The sequence below is a fragment of the Lissotriton vulgaris genome, chromosome 2_1 (assembly GCF_964263255.1).
Source record: "Lissotriton vulgaris chromosome 2_1, aLisVul1.2, whole genome shotgun sequence".
Classification (NCBI taxonomy): Eukaryota; Metazoa; Chordata; class Amphibia; order Caudata; family Salamandridae; genus Lissotriton; species Lissotriton vulgaris.
This window is the reverse complement of record NC_141687.1, coordinates 756,294,411-756,313,615: the sequence shown is the minus strand read 5'-3', so window position 1 is coordinate 756,313,615 and position 19,205 is coordinate 756,294,411. Positions and strand designations below refer to the sequence as shown.

Here is a 19,205-nt window from a genome sequence, read left to right as displayed (position 1 = left end):
TGAAGCCCATAGAGGCTGTCCTAAAAGTGTATGCTGCTAAATGTATAGCTATCGCTATGTATGGCGCAGACCTGTGGGGCTTCAGGCCTGTTAAATTTCTCCAAGTGATCGAAGATAACTTCTTAAAATCCATTCTTTCCTTACCAAAATCCACGGCAAGCTTTATTGTACACCAGGAATGCGGGGTGGATTTTTTGGAAGATCGAGTTTCTATAGCTCCCCTTCTGAAATGGATATCTGTGTGGCTCAATCCAGAGCTTGAAGTTAATCATGAAATCCTGAAGGACTGCCTAAAATTAGATCACTGGAACAAGATCCCCTGGCTGAAATATGTTGAACAATTGTGTGCTAAGCTGGGAAGGCCTAACTGTTCCACAATCCTTCCGCCCTCGTGAAGGCTGATTTGAAGTGGACAAAGAACACTTTTTTGTTGTATAGTGGAATGGACAGAGAAAACAGGGAGCTGATAAAACCCTCTGTTAGGTCTCATCAACTGATTGTCTCTTCAGATCATGAACCGGAACTTTATTTGAAGGTCGTCAACAACCCAAGCCACAGGTACCATCTCACTAAGTTCCGATTGAACAAAGTCCATTTGTTAATTTCCGGCCGCCCTGGCTGGACCAGGGACTCGGAACTGAACATATGTAATTGTGATGGCTACTCAATTATGGACACTGCCCATTACCTGTTCTTTTGTACCCACTTCAAAGCTATTAGGAAAAAATTCATCATTCCCCTGTTAAAGGGGAGAGGGTTCAGGCAGGTTAAACCAGCTTTATTATACCTTCAGATGTTAACTGATATCTGGGAAATTTATAATGTGGCCAATTTTTTTAACCATTGCAGTGAGACTGGGTAAAAAGATCAATTGGATGTAGAATACCCATTACTAACTTTGCCTATTGTATAACTGAATCTAGTTTTTTACTCTGTAATGTTTTTATTAATGCTTGCCTTTTTTTTTATCGTAAAATGTAACTTTTTTTAATGATGTATTGTGATCTCTGGACCATTTTTTATGTGTGTCTTGTACTTTTATGGTTTTGAAAATTGAACCGAATAAAGTATTTCTTGACTTGACTTGAATATAGAGTGTATGGTGTTTGTGGTTCCATGTGGAACACAGGTGTGTATGCTGAGCGGTTGAGAGGAAGACGTCGCTTCCCTGGCTCTCACCTGTTTATTCTCTGTATTTCATGTGAATAAATATATATCTGCAACTCAATCCTGTTGGAGTGCTTCACTACAGATTGGCGACGAGGGAAACTGGAGCTTACTTGAAGATTTCTACTTAGGAATAATTCATTTTCAAGAAAATTTGAAGGAAATCTTATCGTTTAAAAGAAATGTTATTGCAATGAACCCTGATCAAAATTGTGTAGAGGTATTTTCCAATCCCGATGTCAATAGTTTTGATTGGGTAGAGGATCATTTTGAGAATAGTCATCTTCAGTCTCAACTTGGTAATGATTCTGCTTCTGCTTCTTTTGTGTCCAAGCAATCCAGCCCACCTTTGTGTATTGAGGGGGGAGTGGGCGAGGGTTGCAGTTCTAATGTTCAGACAAATGCTTGTGCCAATACACGTTTGGACTCACGTGGTACTCAGAGCAAGGCCGATGTTTTACCTGATAAAAGAACAAGAGTTTTGCCTGGTTGGCTTAAGGACTTTACGGTGTGATATTTTTGTCTTTTCCCTGTTACCTTATTCTTTTTATTTTGCTACCTCTTTTCCTTTATATTTTTATTTTTCCTTTCATTGTATAGGGGGGGGGGGTGTTATGTTGCATGTTTCTTTAATATCTCGAGAATAGAATATAGAGTGTATGGTGTTTGTGGTTCCATGTGGAACACGGGTGTGTATGTTGAGAGGAAGACATCGCTTCCCTGGCTCTCACCTGTTTATTCTCTGTATTTCATGTGAATAAATATATATCTGCAACTCAATCCTGTTGGAGTGCTTCACTACATTGAGCTGTGTGTTTTCTCAAGTCAAGATGTAAATAAACATAAGCTGCGGCCTTTTTGCACCATCAGAGGCTTGGGTCATCTGTGAAAGCAGGGGAAGGTGAGGTACATGTATCAGCCCGGGAGCTCGCCCAGGTCAAACAGGATTACTTTAGAAGCCATCCCAGAGTCATTGGATGATCATCCAACTACCTTAGAAGTCATTTACACGTCATCAGACATCATCAAGCTCTTTAAGTCATCAGCAAGCTGCAGAAGCTCAGCCTAATGATTTGAGGATGACTTGAAAAGGAGTACCTGATGACTTTAGTAGGTGTCATTCGTGATGACTTGAAAATTAATATCTGCTGACTTCAGAAGGTGTCATTATTCCTGATGATGACTTGTAAATGACTCTCCGATAACTTTAAAAGATGACATTGTTCCTGAGGACTTTGGGGTGATTTGAAAATAAGCATTTGAATACTTCAAAGGTACTATTGTGTTTTCAATAAGATGTTTTTGCGTCTGGTGATTTTAACAGGAATTGCTTGTCTATTTAAAGAGCACGTCCACCACTTTGGTTTCATTTTCCAGAAAAATGCAAACTGTTGGCTAATTGCACAATGAATTGCAGATAAACGTCTGACCTCCTGCAGCTGGGAGCCCCAAAACCCAAACACATTATTAACCCTCGCACCCCAAACCCAAACATGCTCTCAACCCTTAAATTACACCTGGCCCCCCCAAAACAAAAACCTACCCTCAACCCTAAAATGACCATGTACGCCCTAAAATCCAAAATCCCTACAAACCCCCAAACTGTTTATGAATGCCGGGAGGCGCTGCTGTGATTGCAAATGATACTTTCTGTACCAGAGGCGCAACTAGAGCCAAATTTCTGGGGGGGGGGGGGGGGGGGCTGAGAAAAAATTTCAGGGGGGCTGAACCTTTAATCAGTAGGCAGAGTGGAGCTGCAGGGCCTCCAACAAGGGGTGAAACAACAGCAAGGCCTAATTAGCATTCAAATGGTCTTTTAAAGACCTGTGAAACGTCCAGGTGTGGCTGTGTTTGTGCCCGGGATCTGTCTCATCCCGGTGAGTCCAATGGGTGTTGCGCGCCTGTTCTGTACCCCAAGGCTGCACTTCCTTCATAGAGTATTTCCATAAACTTCTCCAATCAATGCGGGGAAAAGTGGAGTTATGCCCGTCCTCGGGCGGGAAGCATGTCAGTCTTAATGCCCAAGAATCTTTCTGATGCACCAAGTATAGTCGCCTACACCCAATTCCGGTGGCTCCGCTGTGCAGCCTCTAGGTATGCCCACCAAGCTCCCGTGCCCAGAATACCAGCAAGCACCAACACAGTGCTTCGAGAAGGAGTGTACTGTGCCCAGGGTCTCTGTATCCTCTTCAAAGTGCTATACAGGTTATAACACCTCGTTATCGCTTTCGAGCTGTGCCCGTGCTGCCTCCTACGAAGTTGTTGCTCCAGCCCGACCTTCTGTGGGTGAGGGGGCAGGATGGGGGGGGGGGGGGGGGGGACCCCCAACTGCCTCCTTGCTCGCTTAATGTGTCTCTGCGTTCGCCCCCGAGGAAATGCCGACAGTTTCCCAACAGCGTATGTCTCACTAAGGGGTATGGGCCCGCTCCGAGGGTAGTAGAACGCGCCCGTTTCCGCCTCGGGCCCCCTCTTCACCCGTCACTGTCACAGGGCAGTACTCCCTCCAGATGCCGACTCACCTCCAGGCGCACGATTCATCCAGGTCTTACAGGAGGTCCGGGGCAGTCTCTCTCGGTCCACAATACGGCTGCTCCCCCTGTTCATCAGTGTAGTGGGGCTCCACCGACTCTGCCCTCCGGGATAGCGCGGCACCGCTAACCTGCCGATTCCAAGGTGCCCACAGTTGTCCGGTCAGCTACTCTCCTTCCTAGCAGCGTCTCCGCACCGCCGTTTTTCGCGCTCTAGGTGTCTCTTTCCGCCTTAGACTCCTTAAACAATTGCGGACTGACCTGCTCATGGTCCGAGGAATAGGTCTTGCAAAGGAAAACAAGCTTTGTCGTCATGGTGACTGCCGAATTCACTCCATCACAATACTAAACTACATTTTTAAAAAGCACAGCTGCCTCGAACACAATGCCAAAATCACCTACTGTAAACCATCAGTCTGCCGGCTGGCTGGAACTCGAACCGCAGGTCCTCTATGGAGAGCAGCTCTCTCACCTTTGCATATACCTGAAGTTGGAGAATTCCTCTTGCAAAAGCCTACGCACATCCGGGAGCGCCGGAAGTGACGTAATTGTTCTGCGGCAAGAACGAAGACCGCCGTGAGTGCAATGGCCATAAAAGGGACAGATGGATTGTATCTGCACGCGCACATTCTGGGTCAGAGCCCCCATTCATAGCGCTGGCCTTCTTTAAAAAGAGCAGCATTGATCCGCCGCTCACGGTCCCAGCTTCTCAATTTCCGTCCCAGACCAGCTTCCTCGTTTTTCGGAAATCACGAGTTTTCATAAGGGGCCAAATTCAGACGCAGCTCCCTACATGTGTGTGCTTCGTACGTGTTATACTGAATACCTGCGTTGCAATGTGTGTGCGCATTATGTGTGTTTGATGTTTTTCTGGATCAGCCTGCCTGCTTGTTTAATATGCACCTTTTGTGTTTGAGCATGTGTATGTGTGACGTCCTGCGTGCCTGTGTAAATTGTACCATATCACCTTCGATGAAAGTGTACCCGGCAGGTCCAATGACTAGGCGGATTACTAGGTTAGTTGTGTTGACACGTGTGCAAATGTCTGGAAGCTAGCCTGTCAACTTGTACTGAATGTAAAATACCAGTATGTTCCTGTGTCACACTGAAAAGTCAGGTCTAATTAAGTTGTAGTATGGTTTTACACGTTTTGCGTGATTCAAAATGTAAGTTCTGCCAAAATGTAAAAATCCCAAAATAGATTGTAGTCTCATCAGAGTTGTTGGAGGTTGGAGCAATGCACATTTTTCTAAAAAATGTGTTGCCAGGCTTTTGTCTTCACTTGATAACTTGTATCCCAGAAACAGAACACATCGGTGGGCTATTTTAGATTTTTTTTAATTTGAATTTTTAGTCCAGAGAATCAAATCCCACTATTATGTTATTTACTCTAGCCAAATGTTCCATTACTTCATTGCCCGTCAGATAAATATAATCTACATAGGACGCTGTCTCCTCATCAATACTTTGAAGTAACTCTGTTACGCTGGCTGAAAACAGCCCAGGGCTATCCTTATATCCTTGTGGCAAACAACAAATTTGATGCTGAGACCATAGCGCTCAAAATGTGGTCCAATATCTACATACAGGTGCTGTATTCTGGCAGAAAAAAACATTTGAGATGTCTAGTATTTGGTATTTCTTCCGCACGATGTTATTCAGCGTTGCGGCACTATGTGCATTCTGTACTGCAAATGTACATGTGGATGCATTCAAATGTCTGTAATCTAAGACTTAATTATATGAATTGTCAGGTTTTTTATGGGAAATAAAGGATTATTCATAGATGAGGTGCAATTCTCTATTACACCCTGGTATTCAAGTTGATCTAAGATCTCTCTGACATGTTTCTTTGCTTCATGTTGAATTGGGTATTGTCACTGCGATTGAGGGATCATTTTAAATAGGATCTCGTGATGAGGAGACTCATCATCCAACCCACCTTTATAGCGTTTTAGAGCAGGCGCTAAAGCTGACGCCCACTTCTGTGGGTATATATTTGTAACTGATTCTGCTACCAGGTCGGATAAAGTAGGTAAAATTACTTCTTCCCCCATTGGGCAATCTATTACGAACTCAGGTAGCCAATCTTTTTCAGCCAAAAGAATGTCATAACCATGTGTTAAGTCCTCCCATAAGAGACCCTTCACTTCTGTTTGTATGTGCCCTTCTATTTGAAGCGTTATTCTGTGTAAACAATTTGGGACACTCACATTCGTGTTGGGTATTTCCACTGTGACTACTCACTCAGCGCTCCTACTTCCAGAAAATCCATCATTGCCTGGCGAGCTATTGTGACTTCTGCTGCGCTGTCTGCATTGTCACTCCCTATTCCCCAAACAGAAGCAGAGTCCTCAGCAGCCTGTGTATTTCTGATTTGTAATCCCTGCTACTTTTTTATTTTTAAATTGAGGTTTTGTAGATTTTTGTTTATCTTCTTGTTTGATGATGTAGTCTGAAGTGCGATTTATCTCCTTTTTTAGGTCTCGCTCTCGAGACCTATTGTCGCCCAGTTGACTCTCAAGGGAGACAGAGCTGTGCACGAGCCTACCAGGGTCTGTGGACGCGCTTACGCAGGCCGGCCGAAGGCACGCACACACACACGCGCATACACACACACACGCAGACACACACACACGCAGACACACACACACTCACACACGCGCAGACACACACACGTGCAGACACACACACACGTGCCAAGCCCCACTTACCACATCGGCGGCCTCAGCCGCCACTCCTGACTTCTGCTGCCACCGGTCCTCTGGGCCATCCACTCCGTGGGCGCGGGCTTCTCGCAAAGACGGAAGTCCCGCCCCATTACAGCCGTGAGCGTGCACATCCAGAAACCGGAAGTTTGAGAGTGTGCATGCTCACCGCTTGTTTAAATCAGAATTTATGACCCTCGGAGAGCTTGGGGTCTAGCTTCTGGGATTAAAACTCAGACGTTGAAAAATTAAATATATAAGACGTGTATTTTGTAGCGTCAGGCAGAAATTAAGCGCATATGATTTGCATTGTGTTAAGATATTTTCGAGAAGAACTTATTGTAGCTGTCAAATTGTGGAGGTTGAAATCCCCGTGAGAGACTAAAGTTGATGCTCGCACAAGGTGAGGGTTCCTTTTATTCATTTTTCTGTGCTACAATTTCACAGATTGCAATACCATTTCCACAGCAACTCTGCACCCGATTTGTGTCTTATGATGCCGACGCTATGGAGGTAAAGAATGCATTTTCTACAAACTGTAATGTCCACATTGGACCACTTATGAAAGGCTCCCCACTTATGTCATTACTAGGAAGCATTTCTAACGTGTTTGTGCATTTTTCTCGGTGCTTACTTTTGCATAGCTATTTTATTGCTCAGGAGTAGCAAGCAGAGTTTAATCAGACAGTTCGGCTTGTGGAGTCCAGCAAAGATTACATAGATGATTATTACCTAGTAGGTGAGTGGGTTGCCTCTCTGGTAAAGTAGAAGTACCTAGTTGGGATACTCCCAGAGCCTTATTCGACATGGCAACTGAGCAGCAATTGGCTGTGCTGTGTGGGCCTGCCTGCCCTCGCAAGGGATGCTGCTGGAATATGAATGGATGGTAGGCTCGCATCAGCACCAGCCGCTGTTACCATGGCAGACTTGCTTCCTTGAACAGCTCAATTTGTGCAGCTTCTTAGAAGGCTGATGATTTCTGTTTATTTGATACCGTGCATGCAGTGCCAGAAACAAATCGAGCTTCAAGTTGCTTATGCGGCTAATCCCAGTTCCAGCAGATATGTGCTTTATTATTGTGATTCTTGCATACTTGGAGAGTCATGTCTTCTATAGGGTTTCAGGCCAGATGCTGAAAAGATGCTCCCATCAGACTAAGCGTTGGAAGTATAGCTTCGGAGACCTCGGCTTACCTTTAGAAAAGCTTCATCCAATTGAGCTAACCTGAATGCGTTGAATTTTGGTATGCATAGTCATAACTTTGCTACACGGAGCTCTTTGAACTGCGATACAGCAAGTCTTCGACCCATTCGAAAAACAAGGAACTCTGTGTCCTCTTTGATTTACTAACCCCGTGATTTGGCGTAGATAGACGCACTTGCTCTACCTTCCTTCTTTAGTGAATGGGTCACACCTTCGTTGATAGCAGGTTCTTTGCAAGGAGTCTGTAGCATATCGGCATGTAATAAGTATTACATTAATAATTATATGTTTTGTTATATAGGGTTTTCGCGCCCAGACTTTAATCTTTGAAGCACTATAAATCGTAGCGATTACCATTATCCAAACTCATCATCATCAATGAAACTTTATTCAGCCAATTGTGGACATAAAAGATACAAGCCAATACAGTACACTCAAGAGTGATCATGAAGCAAATGGGAAACAACATAATTGTCCCCTGCATTATTACGTAACATTAAGATATGTTAATCCTTATTTCATACAAGCAAAACATTCTGGCTGTATGTTAACAGCAGCTTATAAATCAAACTATTAGCAGCATACATATAAAGTGCAAAGTGCTTATAAGATAGAAGTACAACATAGTCAAGAACAATAAATGTATAAAACTAGGGTGCTATTATATGAATTAAACAAACATTGTTATCTTTCCATTGTTTTCCTGGCTCGAATTGTAGCTTTAAGAAAAGCACTCACCCTAAACCTGATAATTTTCGTATTCAATGATTGCAACTTGTCTAAGGCCTGTACACATCTACGGTACCCTAAAGTTTTTAATATGGTTCTCAAAAAGTAACCAAAATAATGGCAAAATAACATAAAGCACAGCAGTGATTGCATAGAGACCCCGTCATAAGCACAAGCCCAGGTAGTACCTCCCAAGGCATCAGTTGGCTTTCCGATGCTCATAAGTCGCCACACTGAGCCAGATCTAAATCGAAAAAGGAGAGACATTTCCCATTGTGTTAATTCTAATGAAAGTTAAAAAAAACAGTCTCACAGTCTGAGAATAAATCATCACGGTACTTTCACTAATTCCTTTTACAGCCTTTTTTCAGCAGGAAGGAGGTGTGGTGTAGCGGCCAGGGTGCCTGACTCCGGACCACAGGGTTCGCGGTTTGATCCCCGGCTCCAGCGGCAGGTTAGCCCAGCACCATGTGACTCTGGGCTTGCTTAATCTTACGGACGGCAGCCAGCACAGGGACACCTCTGCGGAGGTAGCTGTGCGCTTTACAAATGCTGGCATTTACACATTTCTAGAAACCTGTGATTTGCCTTCTTTCTTTAAATTCATAAGGGGCAAGAACAGAGAAGACAACCCCAGCTACTGAAGTGATGTAGAGATGTATTTCAGCCAAGAATTGAAACCCCAGTTATCCAAACTACGGCAATCTAAGCTGACATCTCTACATAACTTTGCTTGATGGTTTGTCCATATGTTTGACCCAGAGTAACAAAGGGGCCAGTTGGACAGTATCCTCAGTATAACTCTGGTTTATCTCTGCATGTAAAATAAAACTAGACCTAGCAGGGGGGGAAGCTATGACAACCTTCTGCACATGCAGATTTTCTCAAGCTGAAGAGGGAAACGCATAAAAATCCCCATATCCCTGCCCCATATGTAGCAGCTGGAATGTTTTGAGCGCTGTAAATGTTTAGTAGTGGTAGGATCTTCCTCCCTTATTTAATTAAAATAAGAATGGCTCCTGCTGAGCTTAAGGCATGAGCTGGTCAGTTGGGGATGCCAAGAGCCAGAGGAATTAAGGGATACCAAAATAGCAAAAATCTTTTATGCTTTGCAAAGGCTGACCCTTTATTATAATTCTGTGGGTATCAATTCTACCTGGTCCACATGGGATTTGCCATAGGTAGCCAGGTCTATGCTATCCATGAACTGGACGAAGCGGTTCACCAGTACTCGAAGAGCTTTTGGGGTATGAGCCAGTGGGAACGCATCATCTGCGTATAAAAGTTTAGCCACCTGGGTGTCAAAATCTCTAGGGGTGTTGACCTGAAAAGAGATCACGTGTGGGATGAGGTCATTAAAAGATAAAATAAAAAGTATGGGGGCTAAAATACATCATTGGTGCTCACCATGCTTGAGGCCGAATAACTGGTACATTTCACCATTTGGACGTAAACGTACTTTTGCCACCACGTCAGCGTGCAGGCTATACACAAAAGTCACCAGAGATGCTTCTACACCCATATCCAAGAGCCTCAGCCACAACATGGACCTGTTAACAGAGTCAAACGTTGTTGAAAGGTCCATTAAGTCCATATAAAGAAGGCAACGTTTGACAGAGATATGCTTATCGATTATTGAGCTCAGATTCAAGCACTGTTCAATCGTTCCCAGTCCTGCACAGAACCCAAATTGAATTATAGACAAGATATGCTGCTCCTGAGCCCATGCAGCAAGACAGTTGCAAATAACCCTTGCACTAATTTTAAAAGTACTATCTAATAAAGAGATAGGCCTTTAGCTCTTTAGAAACATCCGATCACTTTTCTTAAAGATCGGTACAATTGTTGCCAGTTTCCATGATTGAGGGATGTGAATATTTAACGAACCGATAAAAACATTAGTGATCACAGGACAACAAGGAGAAACATTACATCTTATTAGATCAATTGGCGTCCCATCTGGGCCTGAAGCCTTACCTCATTTGTACTAATTTTATTTATTTGAATGGATGAAGGGTTGGTTGGACCGGCTTGAATTAGAATCCATGACTTGCTGGATGTGCACACACACATCTAAATAGCAGGCTCTCAACCAAGTGGTCTGTTGTGTTGGCTGATGCTCATAAGAAGAAAACCAAGAGGTAGAAAAGGATCTTTTCTCTGCTGGTGCTCTTTAAGGCAGTGTATCCCAATGCATCCTACACGGGTGTTGAGAGTGCTAATTGCATGCAAATGAAGCTGTGTCTTAGAAGTGACTTATGAGGATTATATTATTTTAAGTAGTATGCTTTGCATGGAATCCGCAGGAGTAGTGTATATAATTACCACCTTGGTGATTGCTTCGCACCCAGATTATGTCACATGCGGTCCTACTGACTATTCATATCTACATTGATATGAGCCACGAACTTTGCTGTGAAAAGCGTGCTGTGAAACTACATGCTGGCAATTGGAAATGGCACCAAGGTTAATATCAATTCAACCTAGACTGTCTTTTTAGTAGTCATTTCATATTTTCAAAGTTGAAAGTGCTGCACTGTTGGACCTTTGTTTTTGCAACCATGCTGAACACAAACATGTGTTCCCTTTTGCACTATAAGACTTAATAAATAAATAAATACATCTTCAGATATCTGGCCAGTGATGCATTACAAAGAATGTCCTTCTGCCTTTATTATAGGAGTTTTAACAACACAACTGCAAAAATAACTGTAATACCTAAGTTATCACAAAAAGAAAAATCCAATGACAACAATGATCTCCTCAAAAGGAGATTGATGCCTGTCATCCCATACAAACTCCTAATTTTTACATAAAAGCTAATCTTACTAGCATGGTTTTATACAAACTTGCTGTAGTGTTCAGAAAGTCCACTGAAAGATAGCGGCTTGCTTTTGACATCCAGAGCAGGAGCTTTCAAAACAGCATCAATCAATTTTTTAATCAAGTTCTTTAGTAGAAATGGAGCAACCAAAGAAAGAATGAATTGAAATAATGCACATTGTTTAATACATAGCACCGGACCTCTCTTAGCTAACCTGTAGCACAATTCCTTCCAGACAACTTTGTGAGATTTAACTTCCTTGGTGAAAGCCGAAGTTTTACCTTGGAAGAGCTTGACATGTCCCTAAATATATACAATTCAAAAATAGAAGAGGACGAAATGAGTCCAAAAGCTTTGTGCTCAAAACATAATTGACCCAGTGGGGTAATAAAGGTGTGTATAACAACTTAGATTCTTGTGTCAATTCAACCTGATATGCTGACCTTAAGTCTAATAAAAAAACAAAAAAACAGCAGTAACGTTGAGCATTGCAATAAGTTAATTCATAATGGGAGGAGGCAGGTTATCAAACAGTATGTTTCTGTTAAGGACTCTTGAATCAATGCACATGAAGTGAGAGACATGCATAGAGAAGTCTCTACTTATTTAATAGTATGCTATTTTAACATTTTATCTAGTAACTTCTGCAATCAGAATCGTTTTGTCCACCATAAGCATGGAAGGGTATGCTCAGACATGAGTCCCTTGCTCACTGCACCATCAGGATTCAAGCAAGCCGGGCTGAAGACGGCTGTAGTGCCAGAAACCGGTCCCCGGAAGCATGTTTCCTTTCCAGTAAAAGAATTGGCTTGGTAGTTTGGTCTGCCCTCTTCCCATGATGCACTGGGCCAGGGACAGACTAATTTGCATGTATCCAGGTTCTGAGCTGGGATGGTGCAGTGAGCTAAAAACCGGTGATGGATCAAGCCCTGATCTGTTGACTGGGTACGAGTGTTCTGCTTAATTCAGATACTCTGTCCATCACCACCCCCTTTTTTGAATCACTCCTACAGAGGCCAGCAGAGGGGTTCAGGTCCAGTCCAGTTTGTATTAGTCAGCTGGAAAGCTTGTTGTATCATTGAAGCTCAAACAGAGGGTCAGCCAGCTGGGAGGCACTTCTGGGGTCCTGGTTCAAGGAAAGCAGGTTCAGTATTCCTTTTTCAAACACTAGGGCAGTCCTTGTTCTGAACCTTCTCCAGTCCAGGAGTGTTCTGATTTCAAGTTCTGGGAAGCCACATTTGTACCCAGTGGCAGACTGTGGGTAGGGAATACCCCTTTGTTCCACCCTAAAACAGTTTTTTGTCCTTTCTTCTCTTCTCTTGGGTTTGGTTCCAGCTTGTCAAGTGAAACAAAGGGCAAGCAGGCCCAGGTATGAGCTTCATCTGACACTACAGGCTTCTTCTGAAGTCAGGAAGGGCTAGGTACAACCCCAGACCACCCTTTAAAGGGTAGGGGCACATCTCCTCTCCAACCATCCTGTCAGAAAGACTCACTCCTCTCCTTACCCATGCCCCTTTTTTCACTGTCTGGTCCTAAAACACGTTTTCCTGTGTGTGAGCCATCACCAGTCCTTAAGCAACTGGCCACTCAGAGAAAGAGTCCAGAAACTTTAGGCAGAGAAATGCCAATTTTCTAGAAGTGGAATTTCCAAAATAGTAGCTGGAAATCCGACTTCTGTAGCTAGTCTCAAACTGAAGTTATGCATTTTAACTTGTTGAAATGTAAAACTGTGCTTCTCTATGGGAGAACCAGCCTTGCCACAGTGAAAAATGCTTTTGGAGATTGGTCACTGTCAGGACTTGTAAAACTGTAAATACACGTTTTACTTTTTAAATACCATGCACCCTGCATTTAGAGCCTACCTTAGGAGTGACGTTTAAGTATTGAAAAGGAATCTTTGGGCCTGGCAAGATGTTTAGTTTGCCAGGTCGATATGGCAGTTTAAACAGCACTACATGCTGCAATGGCAGGCCTGAGATATGTTTTACAGGGCTACTTTAGTGGGTGGCACAATGAGAGGGTAGTACCATATACTAGGGACATATAAGTTAATTAAAAGTACAAATTAAGTGTATGCTAATTTTACCATGTTTGGCCAGTAAAGCACTAGCATTTTACCACTGGTTAGTAGGAGTAAAGTGTGCAGTCTTAAGACCAACAAGAATGGTATCAGCAAAAACTGAGTAGTGAAGGAAATATTTGGGCTAATAGGAAGCAAAAGATGGACATGTCCAACATTCTCTATCAACTAGTATCATGTCCTTAACTGTTTTGCATTCAGTATCGACTTCACTGCTCTCATTAACTTGAGCAACCTGTGATTTGGTATTGAACTTGGAATTCTTAAACATTTTAGCAAAATGGCCTTGCCTGTCATTTGCCTTACATTGTTTTATTACCTTATGACATCTTTAGGTCGAGCCTAGCGTTGTAGCGCATGCACCGCTCACTTTGCGAGGCATACAGTATTCAGTATAGAGTGGAAGCTTTGTGGAAGCTCCCCCCACTCTCCGCCCACCTTTTTCACTGGTTTAGGTCCTAAATGCTGCCTTCTGATTCGTTTTAGGATTGTTAGTCCCTCCTCATGACAGCCATGTCCTAATTTGTATCCTTCCATGCTACTAGCCCCTTTACCTCGAACACTATTTTCTTTCCTTGCTCACCCCGCACCTTCCCGCACTCCATGACTTATCGCCTCCCTGCACCCCTACTCCCGTTCGTACCTTCTTGCCCGCCCACTCTCCCGATTCCAATGCAATAGTTCTCGCGTAAATGCGAGTTCAATTGCATTGCAAATGCTTTTTTCCTTTCATTGTGCCTGTGCTTGGCAATTTCAGCAGCAGACTGTGAACTGCTCGCACCTACCCTCATGTCTTATTCCAGAGCTCCAAGGACATAAGGACGGCGAATGCCTCTTAGTGTGTTTTACATTAAAGGCTGACGGGAGCTCTGACAGACTGCATGCCCGTCTTGTAAATAAACCATTATTCACTCTGCCATCCCTTTAAATAAACTGCACCCGGGGGCATGAACTTTGCCTGGGTCACTAATATAAAACACATCGTTGCTAATCAAGACAACAGCGACTCAACAATGGTACCTTCTTCCTAGCAGCAGGACTATAACCCTATGTATGTGTCTTCCCCTAAAAATTGAATTTAGGGTTGTGTGCACACTGAATGGCACCCACCGCAACAGTGCCTATTCCCTAGGAAATTCAATTTAACATTCACAACAACAAAGGTGCACAACAAAGGTGCACCACAAGAAGTAAAATGCATTATATATTGTACAATGAACCGCGAACGATGGTATTTCTTGAGTTTCAAATCTTTTATTTCAAGGGTATAAATGAAGCACCATACAGCCGACGCGTTTCGTCCCACACCAGGGACTTCTTCAGGGCTTAGAGTCAAGATAATAGCTTCAGGAGTAATTACTGCTCACTGATCTGTAAGTCTCGTTGTAGCAAATAATTGCACGAAGAAGGTATATGTATCTTTAATCCAAATCTGGTCCAATGGTTTCCTGGATTGAATTTGGTACAGGTACAATAACACAAGACCTCAATGTAGATACTTCCAACCAAAAATAGGAATGAGTTACAATGAACCAGATGATCTGTCTCTGGTACTAAAATCCTCAGAGACTCCAAAACTATGTTGAGTCAGGGCAGGGTAGATGAAGAAGGAACAATGCCAGTCTGTGTATATCTATCTCTGGTACTATAATCCTCAGTGACTCCAAGGCTATGTTGAGTCTGGGCAGAAATGATGAGAAAGACAATGCCAGGTCGGTCTTGATGGGACCGTCCTGCAACAATCACCAAAGGGATCCCCCGTTCCGACCGCGATGCGTCCTCCGGTGGTCTTGTGGTGCACCTTTGTTGTTGTGAACATCGTTGCTAATCCATGGCCCGGCAAAGGGCTGGACTGAAGGACATCGCTTTGGAGATGGGCCTGCCTGGTGTCCCGGGCATTCGTAGATAACTTCCTTGAACTATGTGAGTGATTGGTAGCAAACATGTCTGTGTGTGTGGGCATGCGTGTGGCAGAATGGTTTGATCAGAATAACATGTCAATAAATAGCACAAAACAAAAACGTGTGTTTTTCTTAGAATGGATTTTAAATATTCCTATACTAAAAAACAAAAAAGTAAGGCATTTAAGTGCCTGGGATTGCTGATTTCTCCAAAGAGGTATGACCAGTATAAGAATATGCGGATGTAAATATTTCTGAAAATAAAATAGTAGACAGTAGCAGAAGTGCTTGTATATAACATTTTATAATGTATTAGAAGCACCATGAATGGTGATGTTTTCTTTTGCTTTTGTGTAATGGAAAGGCCATATGAGGTTTCATTAACAAGCATCGCAGGCTGAGCATCGACAGCAAGAGTGCAAGTTTTCTCATTACAAAGAATAGATACAGCATGTTTATGAGGATCACTACAACCCCCCATGCACACAAACTCCTTCTCTCTCTCAACACTTGAATAACAAACATTTGCAATGCAATAGGTCTCGCATTTACGCGAGTTTAAGCTATTGGCATTGTAAATTATAATGTGTTTGATGTTTCAAAAACCAAAACATAAATAAAAGGCATTGTCATTTACAATGCCAATAGCTCAAACTCGGGTAAATGCGAGACCTGTTGCATTGCAATTACTTGTTTTTTATATATGCTAGATGGCAATTATTCTTATAACAATAACACAACAAGTTGTTATAATCTTTTTTCATTATTGCCTACCTACTTTTAAGGGTTATTCTGAAATCATTTAAGTTCTTTCTGTCAACCTAATCATCGACTTTAATAACACATATAGATTGTTATATAGCCTTAGCTGCCTTAATCCCTTTGGAATTGGTATGAACCATTGTTTGGTCACTGATCATTTTATCTTTCGGGGGAAACACTGCATGACTTGGCTAAATATTTGAATGCATTTAGAAATGGCTGGTTAAAAAAGTATATCTTTCTAATGTCATACTAGTGTTAGGTTTATACCTTTTCTCTAACTTTTGTCTGGCCTCATCAAACTCAATAATGTCACTCTCACCTTAATTTGGAGCAGGCAGTGATCTATTTTTCCACCTTCAGAACTCAGGCAATGTAATTGTAGAAAATGTCTCTTTTAAAAAATATATATTTTTGTTTAATTTTTTACAGAAAAAGAAAACAGAACAACCCCCACCCCAACTGTAAACGCCATGTGGTCGAGCATACATCCACCAAGATTCGTTTTCTCCACAATAGCGCAGGACTGGATTGCCATCCATGGTGGTTTATTACAGAATGTTTACCTGCCTCGTTGTCCCCCCCAACCTCTATCAAGGGGGTTGCTGCTCGTTAACAATATTACTATCATCTTTCCCTGCACATTCACCTCGTTGTGTCTCATGCATCCCTCCATGGACCCCATAATTTTTCAAATTTACGCAGACGTCACCTCGCATGGTTCTCAAATGTTTCTGCTTCACCATACACCAATCCATGCCTTTGTCCCAATCCTGCATAGTCGGTATTGATCTCGCCACCCAATATTTATTTAGATCTTTACAAGCCACCATCAGGACCAAGGGCCAGATGTACGACCATTTCATTTAGCGCCTCTCAATTTGCGACACACTGTTTGCGATTCCCAATGGGGTCGCAAATTGTGAGGCTCATTAATATAATTAATAGCATGTTTTGCTGGGGAAATGTGTCCCAGTCCGGTGTTATGAAAAGTCTGATCTATTAAAAACCCTGAGCCTCCTACCTGAAGAAGTAGCCCTGGTTCGATCTGGCCAGAATGCCCCTTATCGGGACGCCACTGATTTGTGCCAATTAATACGGATCACTGAATACAATCCAAAGATTTCTAGAATAAACAGGATTCTTGATAGAGCGTGCTGAGGGTTTGCCATATATAACAGGATGTCAGAATATAACCAGATGATGTCCTCCCATCCCAGGTCCCAGTGGAGACATGGATCAGTGCATCTGTGTGGATCCAGGCCACCAGGGGTTCCAGTGGCACTGCAAAAGGCATGGGAGACAGAGGGCACCCCTGCCTGGTGCTCCGGGACTGCCTGAAATCCCTAGAGAGCACTCCAATGACCTGGACCAGGCCATAGGATCCCTGTATAGTAGCCCAATTCATGACGGGTAGTTCGGATCAAAACCCATCTTACCAAGGACGGCCAACATGTAAGGCCATTCCAAGGAATCAAATGCCGTCTTGCGTTTAAGGCCAAGAGGACCCTTGGCTCACCCCAGCCTGACACAGCAAGCTTAAAATCACACCAGCCTCCTCAGGTTGTGCCTTTTGGCCCTATAGGGCATAACGCCGGATTGATTTGGGGCCACCAGAGATTCCAGTACCTGTACCAAACGGTTCACCAGGATTTTTGCTAGCATCTTCATTTCCACATTTATTACAAAATCGGCCTGTATGAGGCACAATCTTCAGGTGCTTTTCCCTCCTTGTGTATCATAACAATTGTCGCTCCCCTGAGGTCTTTTGGCAGCCTGCCCAGTTTTCTGGTCTCAATAAACATTTTAAGCAATGGCCCCACTACTCTGAACTTCACACATTTAAAGAATTCCAGTGGGAACCCATTGGGACCAGGGGTCTTGCCACTATGCAGTTGGGTTATAGCCCCGGCCACCTCCTCTTTTGTAATCTCCCTTTTCAGCAAACCTCTCTTTTCAATCTCAAGTCTGGACGTCCCTGATAAATTCAACTAGGTTGACCCTTCCAGTCACGGTGCAGGCCCTGTAGAGACCTTCTAGATCAGGCGCAATCTCTATGGGTGTCTCCTGCAGACCTGCCATCTCTGTATCGATGCCCTGTAGCCATCTCTGACCTTCCTCCTTTATGACCATCCAGGGTAAGAGCTTTCCCACTTTATTGTCCACCTCTTATAATCTGCCTGTGTCTCACGAAAATGAGCTCTGGCATCTTGGTGTACCAGGGCTGTTCCCTCTTGTCTCATCTCTTCAATTCTATGGGATATTTCTGTGGCGTTAGAGGCAACATTGTCTCTTTCCCATTGCAGAAGCCTCTCCTCAAGCTTCCTGCTCTCTGCATCCCTCTTTTTCTTCTTGCCCGCTGGGTGTGCAATTGCCTGCCCTCCAATCACAGCTTTGTATGCTTCCCATAAGACTACCTCAGAGTAGATAGTCCCAGTATTTTCTGCAAAGTATAATTCTGTCGTAGTGGTAATGATTTGTCTCATATTTTTGTCAAATTCCAAGTGTCTAACTGCCACAACCCCTGCAGTCCCAATATACTGAGCTGAATGACTGTGACCAGAGGCAAGTGATCCAGTATCTGACGAGGGAGAAAGTTTGAGAGGCTGAACATACCCATCTCATGTCTAGGCACCAAGAGATAGTCCACTCTGGACAATGACCTCATAGAGTTGCCGCAAATGAGTTTTGGCGCTGCCCTGGTTGGGTTTCTCGCCAGAGGTCTATCAACTCCAAGATCTCCATGAAAGTAGCCAACTGTCTATCCACTTTCAGTCTCTCTCCAGACCTCATCACTCTATCAGGGTCTCCCTGCAATGTCAGGTTGAGGCCCCCCCAGTGATCATCAACACATCTAGGGCACTTGTTATCCAGGACTCCAAGAGTACTAGTCTCTCAGTCTGTAGGCCTGGAGGAAAATACCAAAATCCCAACACCAGATCTTCACCATATCAACTATTTTGTAATGCCACCAGGCACATGTTCCCAGTGACCCTATGTCTTAGTGACATCCAGTGGGAGGGTCTTGGGGGACAGGAGTCTACCCCTCTGGATTATGCAGAAAATCATGGATGCACCAGAAGTATAAACTTGCCCTGAACCAGGAATCTACAGTTGTTGCCCAAGAGGTGAATTTCCTACAGCAGGACTATATCAGGGTCGTGTTGAAGCAGATATTTCCTCACTACTCCCCTTTTTAGCTTCTTACGGAGGCCATTTATGTTCCAGGATAGGACCTTTAGGGTCTGGTTTCGAGTAGGGCCTAATTGTGCAGTATTCCCTATCTATCCCACTGCATTTTCA

The 19,205-nt window shown here is 43.4% G+C and overlaps 1 protein-coding gene across 4 annotated transcripts in view; it reads right to left on the bottom strand.

The window, feature by feature from the left end:
• GTF2H1 (general transcription factor IIH subunit 1) overlaps positions 1 to 4,230 on the bottom strand; it is a 488,969-nt gene extending 484,739 nt beyond the window's left edge. The window contains exon 1 of one of the 4 annotated variants that reach the window (XM_086956061.1): positions 4,098 to 4,230. The gene's annotated coding sequence lies outside the window, so the exon portion shown is untranslated. Of the gene's footprint in view, positions 1 to 3,686 lie in introns of all 4 variants that reach the window. The other 3 variants (XM_086956063.1, XM_086956064.1, XM_086956062.1) reach the window with 3 other exon arrangements.
• Positions 4,231 to 19,205: the final 14,975 nt, after the last annotated feature.